We start from the raw sequence: 11,081 nt of genomic DNA, 5'->3' as shown, positions 1-11,081 counted from the left end.
GATGATAATACGGCACTATAGTGCCAGGCGGCAATGCTTGGGGTGATGATAATACGTCATTGTAGTGCCAGGCGGCAATGCTTGGGTTAATGATAATACGGCACCGTAGTGCCAGGCGGCAATGCTTGGGTTGATGATAATACGGCACTGTAGTGCCAGGCGGCAATGCTTGGGGTGATGATAATACGGCACTATAGTGCCAGGCGGCAATGCTGGGGGTGATGATAATACGGCACTATAATGCCAGGCGGCAAAGCTGGGGGTGATGATAATACGGCACTGAAGTGCCAGGTGGCAATGCTGGGGGTGATGATAATATGGCACTATAATGCCAGGCGGCAAAGCTGGGGGTGATGATAATACGGCACTGAAGTGCCAGGTGGCAATGCTGGGGGTGATGATAATACGGCACTGTAGTGCCAGGCGTCAATGCTGAGGGTGATGATAATACAGCACTATAGTGCCAGGCGGCAATGCTTCGGGTGATGATAATACGGCACTGTAGTGCCAGGCGGCAATGCTGGCGGTGATGATAATACGGCACTATAATGCCAGGCGGCAATGCTGGGGGTGATGATAATACAGCACTATAGTGCCAGGCGTCAATGCTGGGGGTGATGATAATATGGCACTATAATGCCAGGCGGCAAAGCTGGGGGTGATGATAATACGGCACTATAATGCCAGGAGGCAATGCTGGGGGTGATGAAAATACGTCACTATAGTGCCAGGCGGCAATGCAGGGGGTGATGATAATACGGCACTATAGTGCCAGGCGGCAATGTTTGGGGTGATGATAATGCGGCACTGAAGTGCCAGGTGGCAATGCTGGATGTGATTATAATACGGCACTGTAGTGCCAGGCGTCAATGCTGGGGGTGATGATAATACGGCACTATAGTGCCAGGCGTCAATGCTGTGGGTGATGATAATACAGCACTATAGTGCCAGGCGGCAATGCTGGGGGTGATGATAATACGGCACTGTAGTGCCAGGCGGCAATGCTGGGGGTAATGATAATACGGCACTATAGTGCCAGGCGGCAATGCTTCGGGTGATGATAATACGGCACTGTAGTGCCAGGCGGCAATGCTGGCGGTGATGATAATACGGCACTATAGTGCCAGGCGGCAATGCTGGGGGTGATGATAATACGGCACTATAGTGCCAGGCGGCAATGCTGGGGGTGATGATAATACGGCAGTGTAGTGCCAGGCGGCAATGCTGGGGGTGATGATAATACGGCACTGTAGTGCCAGGCGGCAATGCTGGCGGTGATGATAAAACGCACTATAGTGCCAGGCGGCAATGCTGGGGGTGATGATAATACGGCACTATAGTGCCAGGCGGCAATGCTGGGGGAGATGATAATACGGCACTATAGTGCCAGGCGGCAATGCTGGGGGTGATGATAATACGGCACTATAGTGCCAGGCGGCAATGCTGGGGGTGATGATAAAACGGCACTATAGTGCCAGGCGGCAATGCTGGGGGTGATGATAATACGGCACTGTAGTGCCAGGCGGCAATGCTGGGGGTGATGATAATACGGCACTAAAGTGCCAGGCGGCAATGCTGGGAGTGATGATAATACGGCACTATAGTGCCAGGCGGCAATGCTGGGGGTGATGATAATACGGCACTGTAGTGCCAGGCGGCAATGCTGGGGGTGATGATAATACGGCACTATAGTGCCAGGCGGCAATGCTGGTAGTGATGTTAATACGGCACTATAGTGCCAGGCGGCAATGCTGGGGGTGATGATAATACGGCACTATAGTGCCAGGCGGCAATGCTTGGGGTGATGATAATACGTCACTGTAGTGCCAGGCGGCAAAGCTTGGGTTGATGATAATACGGCACTGTAGTGCCAGGCGGCAATGCTTGGGTTGATGATAATACGGCACTGTAGTGCCAGGCGGCAATGCTTGGGTTCATGATAATACGGCACTGTAGTGCCAGGCGGCAATAATGGGGATGATAATAATAAGGCACTTTAGTGCCAGGCGACAATGCTGGGGGTGATGATAATACGGCACTATAGTGCCAGGCGGCAATGCTGGGGGTGATGATAATATGTCACTACAGTGCCAGGCGGCAATGCTGGGGGTGATGATAATACGGCACTATAGTGCCAGGCGGCAATGCTGGGGAGATGATAATACGGCACTATAGTGCCAGGCGGCAATGCTGGGGAGATGATAATTCGACACTATATTACCAGGCGGCAATGCTGGGGGTGATGATAATACTATAGTGCAAGGAGTTTGTATGTTCTCCCCGTGTTTGCGTGGGTTTCCTCCCACACTCCAAAGACATACTAATAGGGAATTTAGATTGTGAGCCCCATCGGGGACAGTGATGAAAATGTGTGCAAACTGTAAAGCGCTGCGGAATATGTTAGCGCTATATAAAAATAAAGATTATTATTATCATCACCCCCAGCATTGCCGCCTGGCACTATAGTGCCGTATTATCATCACCCCCAGCATTGCCGCCTGGCACTACAGTGCCGTATTATCATCACCCCCAGCATTGCCGCCTGGCACTACAGTGTCGTATTATCATCACCCCCAGCAATGCCGCCTGGCACTATAGTGCCGTATTATCATCACCACCAGCATTGCCGCCTGGCACTACAGTGTCGTATTATCATCACCCGAGTATTGCTGCCTGGCACATTAGTGTCGTATTATCACCCCCAGCATTGCTACCTGGCACTATAGTGCCGTATTATCATCACCCCCAGCAATGCCGCCTGGCACTATAGTGCCGTATTATCATCACCCCCAGCATTGCCGCCTCGCACTACAGTGTCGTATTATCATCACCCCCAGCATTGCTGCCTGGCACTACAGTGCCGTATTATCATCACCCCCAGCATTTCCGCCTGGCACTATAGCGCCGTATTATCATCACCCCCAGCATTGCCGCCTGGCACTATAGTGCTGTATTATCATCACCCCCAGCTTTGCCGCCTGGCACTATAGTGCCGTATTATCATCACCCCCAGGATTGCCGCCTGGCACTATAGTGCCGTATTATCATCACCCCCAGCATTGTCACCTGGCACTATAGTGCCGTATTATCATCACCCCAAGCATTGCCGCCTGGCACTACAGTGCCGTATTATCATCACCCCCAGCAATGCCGCCTGGCACTATAGTGCCGTATTATCATCACCCCAAGCATAGCCGCCTGGCACTACAGTGCCGTATTATCATCACCCCCAGCAATGCCGCCTGGCACTATAGTGCCGTATTATCATCACCCCAAGCATTGCCGCCTGGAACTACAGTGCCGTATTATCATCACCCCAAGCATTGCCAATTGGCACTAGCGTGCCGTATCATCATCACCCCCAGCAATGCCGCCTGGCTCTATAGTGCCGTATTATCATCACCCCCAGCATTGCCGCCTGGCACTATAGTGCCGTATTATCATCATCCCAAGCATTGCCGCCTGGCACTATAGTGCCGTATTATCACCCCCAGCAATGCCGCCTGGCACTATAGTGTCGTAGTATCATCACCCCCAGCATTGGTGCCAGGCATTATAGTGCCGTATTATCATCACCCCCAGCATTGCCGCCTGGCACTATAGTGTCGTATTTTCATCACTCCCAGCATTGGTGCCTGGCACTATAGTGCCGTATTATCATCACCCCCAGCATTGCCGCCTGGCACTATAGTGCTGTATTATCATCACCCCTAGCATTGCCGCCTGGCACTACAGTGCCGTGTTATCATCACCCCAAGCATTGACGCACGGCACTACAGTGCCGTATTATCATCACCCCAAGCATTGACGCCTGGCACTATAGTGTCGTATTATCATCACCCCAAGCATTGACGCCTGGCACTACAGTGCCGTATTTTCATCACCCCAAGCATTGACGCCTGGCACTATAGTGTCGTATTATCACCCCAAGCATTGCCACCTGGCACTATAGCGCCGTATTATCATCACCCCCAGCATTGCCATCTGGCACTATAGTGCTGTATTATCATCACCCCTAGCATTGCCGCCTAGCACTATAGTGCACTATTATCATCACCCCCAGCATTACCGCCTCGCACTATAGTGCCGTATTATCATCACCCCCAGCATTGCCGCCTGGCACTATAGTGATGTATTATCATCACCCCCAGCATTGCCATCTGGCACTATAGTGCTGTATTATCATCACCCCTAGCATTGCCGCCTAGCACTATAGTGCCCTATTATCATCACCCCCAGCATTACCGCCTCGCACTATAGTGCCGTATTATCATCACCCCAAGAATTGCCACCTGGCACTATAGTGCCGTATTATCATCACCCCTAGCATTGCCGCCTAGCACTATAGTGCTGTATTATCATCACCCCCAGCATTACCGCCTCGCACTATAGTGCCGTATTATCATCACCCCCAGCATTGCCGCCTGGCACTATAGTGTCGTATTATCATCACCCCCAGCATTGGTGCCTGGCACTATAGTGCCGTATTATCACCCCCAGCAATGCCGCCTGACACTATAGTGCCGTATTATCATCACCCCTAGCATTGCAGCCTGGCACTACAATGCCGTATTATCATCACCCCAAGCATTGCCGCCTGGCACTATAGTTCCGTATTATCATCACCCCCAGCATTGCCGCCTGGCACTATAGTGTCGTATTATCACGCCCAGCATTGGCTCCTGGCACTACAGTGCCGTATTGTCATTACCCCCAGCATTGCCGCCTGGCACTATAGTGCCGTATTATCATCACCCCCAGCATTGCCGCCTGGCAGTATAGTGTCGTATTATCATCACCCCCAGCATTGGTGCCTGACACTATAGTGCCATATTATCATCACCCCCAGCATTGACGCCTGGCACTACAGTGCTGTATTATCATCACCCCAAGCTTTGCCGCCTGGCACTATAGTGCGGTATAATCATCACCCCCATCACTGCTGCTCTGCACAATACTGCGGTCTAATAATCACGCCCAGCATTGCCGCCTGGCATTATAGTGCCGTATTATCTTCACCCTCAGCATTGCCGCCTGGCACTAAGTGCCGTATTATCATCACCCCAAACATTGCCGCCTGGCACTACAGTGTTGTATTATCATCACCTCCAGCATTGCCGCCTGGCACTACAGTGCCGTATTATTATCACCCCATGCATTGCCGCCTAGCACTATAGTGCCGAATTATCATCACCCCCAGCATTGCCGCCTGGAACTATAGTGCCATATTATCATCACCCCCAGCATTGCCACCTGGCACTATTGTGCCGTATTATCATCACCCCAAGCATTGCCGCCTGGCACTACAGTGCCGTATTATCATCACCCCCAGCAATGCCGCCTGGCACTATAGTGCTGTATTATCATCACCCCAAGCATAGCCGCCTGGCACTACAGTGCCGTATTATCATCACCCCCAGCAATGCCGCCTGGCACTTTAGTGCCGTATTATCATCACCCCAAGCATTGCCGCCTGGAACTACAGTGCCGTATTATCTTCACCCCAAGCATTGGTGCCTGGCATTATAGTGCCGTATTATCATCACCCCCAACATTGCCGCCTGGCACTATAGTGTCGTATTTTCATCACCCCCAGCATTGGTGCCTGGCACTATAGTGCCGTATTATCATCACCCCCAGCATTGCCGCCTGGCACTATAGTGCTGTATCATCATCACCCCTAGCATTGCCGCCTGGCACTACAGTGCCGTATTATCATCACCCCAAGCATTGACGCCTGGCACTACAGTGCCGTATTATCATCACCCCTAGCATTGCCGCCTAGCACTATAGTGCCCTATTATCATCACCCCCAGCATTACCGCCTCGCACTATAGTGCCGTATTATCATCACCCCCAGCATTGCCGCCTGGCACTATAGTGTCGTATTATCATCACCCCCAGCATTGGTGCCTGGCACTAAAGTGCCGTATTATCATCCCCAGCATTGCCGCCTGACACTATAGTGCTGTATTATCATCACCCCTAGCATTGCAGCCTGGCACTACAATGCCGTATTATCATCACCCCAAGCATTGCCGCCTGGCACTATAGTTCCGTATTATCATCACCCCCAGCATTGTCGCCTGGCACTATAGTGTCGTATTATCACGCCCAGCATTGGCTCCTGGCACTACAGTGCCGTATTGTCATTACCCCCAGCATTGCCGCCTGGCACTATAGTGCCGTATTATCATCACCCCCAGCATTGCCGCCTGGCAGTATAGTGTCGTATTATCATCACCCCCAGCATTGGTGCCTGACACTATAGTGCCATATTATCATCACCCCCAGCATTGACGCCTGGCACTACAGTGCTGTATTATCATCACCCCAAGCTTTGCCGCCTGGCACTATAGTGCGGTATAATCATCACCCCCATCACTGCTGCTTTGCACAATACTGCGGTCTAATAATCACGCCCAGCATTGCCGCCTGGCATTATAGTGCCGTATTATCTTCATCCTCAGCATTGCCGCCTGGCACTAAGTGCCGTATTATCATCACCCCAAACATTGCCGCCTGGCACTACAGTGCCGTATTATCATCACCCCAATTATTTCCGCCTGGCAATATAGTGCCGTATTATCATCACCTCAAGCATTGCCACCAGGCACTACAGTGCCGTATTATCATCAACCCAAGCTTTGCCGCCTGGCACTATAGTGCCATATTATCATCAATATGTCAGTGGTGGGATTGTGACAAAGTGGTGACACAGGGTCCGCTGTCCGTCGCGTTTTGGTGGCAGCGGGACCCCCGTCAGTCCCTTGTATTTGGACGAACGGCGGTGGGCCGTTCGTCACTTATTGGTGGCAGAGCGGTGGGATAATCCTAGAGCATTAGTGATTTGGTTTGAGCAATCATTCCTCTCACTAAAAACCTGCACGGTTCCTGCGGGAATCCTGCATCATAGGTTTTGGAGAACAGACTCAGTGGTTATTAGTCCTGAGACATTAGTGTGTACTTGCAAGTATTCCCTCCCTTTTTCTCCGTTTTTCTTTTCTGTCTTTTATATGGCAACCATGGCTACAATGGGAGCAGAGTGGTATAAGCAGCATAACAAGGCATCTCTTATTGCCCTCTGTGGGGTGTGGCGGATCGACACCACGAACAAAAACAAAGCCCAACTGATCACGGCTCTGGTGCAACGGGAAAACGACCAGAGCCCAGCGAACGCAGAAGCGGGCTCAAGTAACAATGGGGCTGCAGCAGAGGCTCCACTCATGAGCGCTGGCCCCACATTCAACCAGAACGGGGTGGACCCCATCTGCAAGCGGCCTTGGACGCACTCCCTGCCGAAGACCGTGATGGATGCCTGCAGCTGATCCAGCAAGCTCGAGAGAGAGCAGAGCAGCGAGCCGAGCGGGAGGCGGAGAGAGCTGAGCGCCGAGCAGAGGCTCAGAGGGCCCATGAGCTGGAGATGCTCCAGCGGGGGTGGAATGCCCCCACAGCCCGAAGCGGTGAGCCCAGCAGCGTCCAGACTCCTAAACCCCGGCTAGAGCATTTTCCCATGATGGAAAAGGACGGGGACTTGGACACGTTTCTGCGAGCCTTTGAGAAAGCCTGCAGACAGTACCGTCTGCCCGAAGACCAATGGGCCAGGTACTTGACCCCAGGGCTAAAAGGCAAAGCTCTGGAGGCGTTTGCTTCTCTTCCGCAAGCGCATGATGATGACTATCGCGCCATAAAGGAGGCGCTGATCGCCAAATATCGGCTGACACCTGAGGTATACCGAAAGAAGTTCCGACACCTCCAACGTGGCCCACACGATAGCTACAGTGATGTGGTGCAAGGACTCAGGACCCACTTTGACCAGTGGATCCATGGACTGTCCGTTGAATCCTTTGAGCAGCTACGGGACCTGATGATCAAAGACCAGTTCCTGCATCTCTGCCCAGCTGAGGTCCGACAGTTCATCCTGGACCGCGAACCAACGAACGCGGACAAAGCGGCGCAGATCGCCGACAACTACGAGACCAACCGGAAGCCCGAGACGCGGAGGCTAGTCGCCACCAGCTGGAAAGGGGGTAAGCCTGCGACCAACCCCAGTGCCCCAGCTAGCCGTCCCTCCGGAAGCCCTATCCCTGTTGCCAACAACAGGCTGGCTACTGACAGTCGCCTGTGTCACCACTGCCAGCGGCCTGGTCACTTCTTTTACGCCTGTCCGAATAGGCCGAAGAACCCCCCAGTCAAGGCCCCCGGGCCCAACGCCTCTGTTCTTTTGGTGGGAGGTGTGGTTGGGAGGGCTGACGACAACGTTCAACCTGTCCAGGTGGGGGCCCGTCTTGCTACAGGCCTCAAGGACACCGGGGCTGAACGAACCCTCATCCGTCCTGGACTGGCGGCCCCTGAAGCGTTTGTTGAGGGGAAAACCCTGACTGTCACCGGGATTGGAGGCACCCATTGTCCCTTGCCAGTGGCCCGGGTTTTTCTTGACTGGGGTGCTGGGAGCGGGTTGAGGGAGGTGGGAGTGTCTGAAAATTTGCCCACTGATGTTTTATTGGGGACTGACTTGGGGCGGATGGTTGCATACTACGTCCCTGACACCCTTCCCCAAACTGATAATAAGGGTAACGTTAACCCTGATGATGATGATGATGATGATGGGAAACTGAATGTGTTACCTGCTAATGCCTTGATGAGTAATGATGCAACTAACAACCATTCTTTCCCCAGGTATGATGCTGATGCTGATGTGAATGTACCAAAGCAAACTGATAACCATTCTTTTCCTAGGAATGATGATGTTGATGTATCTGTGCCGACTGAACCCGTTAACCCTTTCTTTGAAACGGTAGATGTGTCCACAGGTACCGAGGTGCTCAGCCCCGTCACTCTGCGGAGTGAGACGGCTGAGGAACCCCTGGCAGGCGCAAGCAACGGTGCTCAAGGAAATGGGGAGCTGAAATGGGACCATGAGGAAGGTTATGCCATGCAGCTGACCAGTGCCACCGAGGAAGGTAACTGGCCCATAAGTAGCACTGCTCCTGAAGTGTTGGGGGTGGATGGGGAGGTAGAGCCCAGGGCAGCACCGGCTGGTGGGTCTGTAGAAATCCCAAGGGAGGCAGCATACATAGCAGCTATCACACGCAGTCAGAGTGCCCAGATCGCAGGTAACGCACTGTCTTCTGGACCCTCTGCTGCTACAGGAGAGACTGAACCAGAGGTGAACCCAGAGCCGGTTAAAGAGGGTCCCAGTAAAGAAGGTACCCTGACGTCACTTCTGGCAGCCTCCAGCAAGGAGTTCCAGGCTGCTCTGCACTTAGATGCGAGTCTGGGGAAATTGAGAGGTCTCGCCAAGACGCCCACCTCCAAGTCTGATAAGGAGAGGGTGTTCTGGGAACGAGGAAGGTTGTACTGGGAGACAGTACCCGGAGATCCTAAAAAGGAGTGGTTGAGGGAAAGACAGCTGGTCGTCCCCTATCAGTTCAGAACTGAGTTGTTGTGGATTGCCCATGAGATTCCACTCGCTGGACACTTGGGGATCAGCAAAACAAAGGCACGGCTGTCTCAACACTTCTATTGGCCCAAGATGGGGAGAGATGTAGCACACTACTGCCGCTCCTGTGCCACCTGTCAAAAAGTGGGTAAGGCGGGGCCTGCTCTTAAGGCTCCCCTTATTCCTTTGCCGGTGATAGAGGAGCCTTTCCAGAGAATCGCGGTGGACATTGTAGGACTGCTGTCCGTCCCCAGCAGCTCCGGAAAGCGATACATTCTCACGGTGGTAGACTATGCTACCCGGTACCCAGAGGCAGTAGCTCTGTCTTCAACCAGGGCAGATAAGGTGGCTGACGCACTGGTGACCATCTTTTCAAAAGTAGGATTTCCCAGGGAGATGCTTACCGATCAAGGGCCCCAATTCATGTCTCGCCTAATGGAGGCTCTCTGTGAGAAAATGCAGGTGATGCACCTGGTATCGAGTGCGTATCACCCACAGACTAATGGTTTGTGTGAACGCTTCAACGGTACCCTCAAACAGATGCTCCGCATACTGGTTGAGACCCAAGGGCGCGACTGGGAGCGGTACCTCCCACACCTGCTGTTCGCTTACAGAGAAGTTCCGCAGGCCTCGACCGGGTTCTCCCCCTTCGAGCTCCTGTATGGCAGGCGAGTCCGGGGACCCCTTGGGTTGATAAGAGAATCCTGGGAAGATGAGCCAAACCCCACAGAAGTGTCCATCGTGGATTATGTCATGCGCTTCCGTGACAAGATGCAGACCTTGACGCAGTTGGTGCATGACAACATGACGCAGGCTCAGGCTGACCAGAAGCACTGGTACGACCAGAACGCCTGGGAGCGGACCTACCAGGTGGGTCAAAAGGTGTGGGTGCTGGTCCCTGTACCAACGGATAAGCTTCAGGCAGCCTGGGAAGGCCCGTACGTCGTCCACCAACAGCTCAACCCGGTCACCTACGTGGTCACGCTTGACCATGCTCGGGGTAGGCGCAAGGCCTTTCACGTCAACATGCTGAAGGCGCACTACGAACGTGAGGCTTGCGTCCTACCGGTCTGCAATCTGCCAGAGGATGGGGAGGAAGATCCCCTCCTGGACATGCTGGACCAAGCCAAGGCTGATGGGTCCATTGAGGACATGGAGATAAGTGGTTCGCTAACCGTATCCCAGCGGTTGCAGTTGATGGCCACCCTGGAACCCTTCCGGGCCGTGTTAACCAACCGGGGAGGACGGAGTTAGCGGTTCATGAGGTGGACACCGGGAATCACGCCCCATTACGGCGAACACCTTATCAGATCTCTGAAACAGTGCAACAAGTCATGCACCAAGAGATCGATGAGATGTTAAGGCTGGGGGTGATTCGACGGTCAAAAAGCGCGTGGGCTTCACCTGTAGTCCTCGTGCCTAAAAAGGATCGAACCACCCGGTTCTGCGTGGACTACAGGGGGCTCAATGCCATCACAACCTCTGATGCTCACCCGATGCCGCGCATCGAGGATCTGCTCGAGCGGTTGGCAGACGCCAACTACAAATCCATCATGGATTTGAGTCGGGGATACTGGCAGATTCCCCTGAGCCCTGAGGCGCAGGAGAAATCCGCCTTTATCACCCCCTTTGGACTGTA

The sequence above is a fragment of the Dendrobates tinctorius genome, unplaced genomic scaffold, assembly GCF_039654945.1.
Source record: "Dendrobates tinctorius isolate UK_male_01 unplaced genomic scaffold, ASM3965494v1 ptg000413c, whole genome shotgun sequence".
NCBI lineage: Eukaryota > Metazoa > Chordata > Amphibia > Anura > Dendrobatidae > Dendrobates > Dendrobates tinctorius.
Note: the sequence above shows the minus strand (reverse complement) of the source record.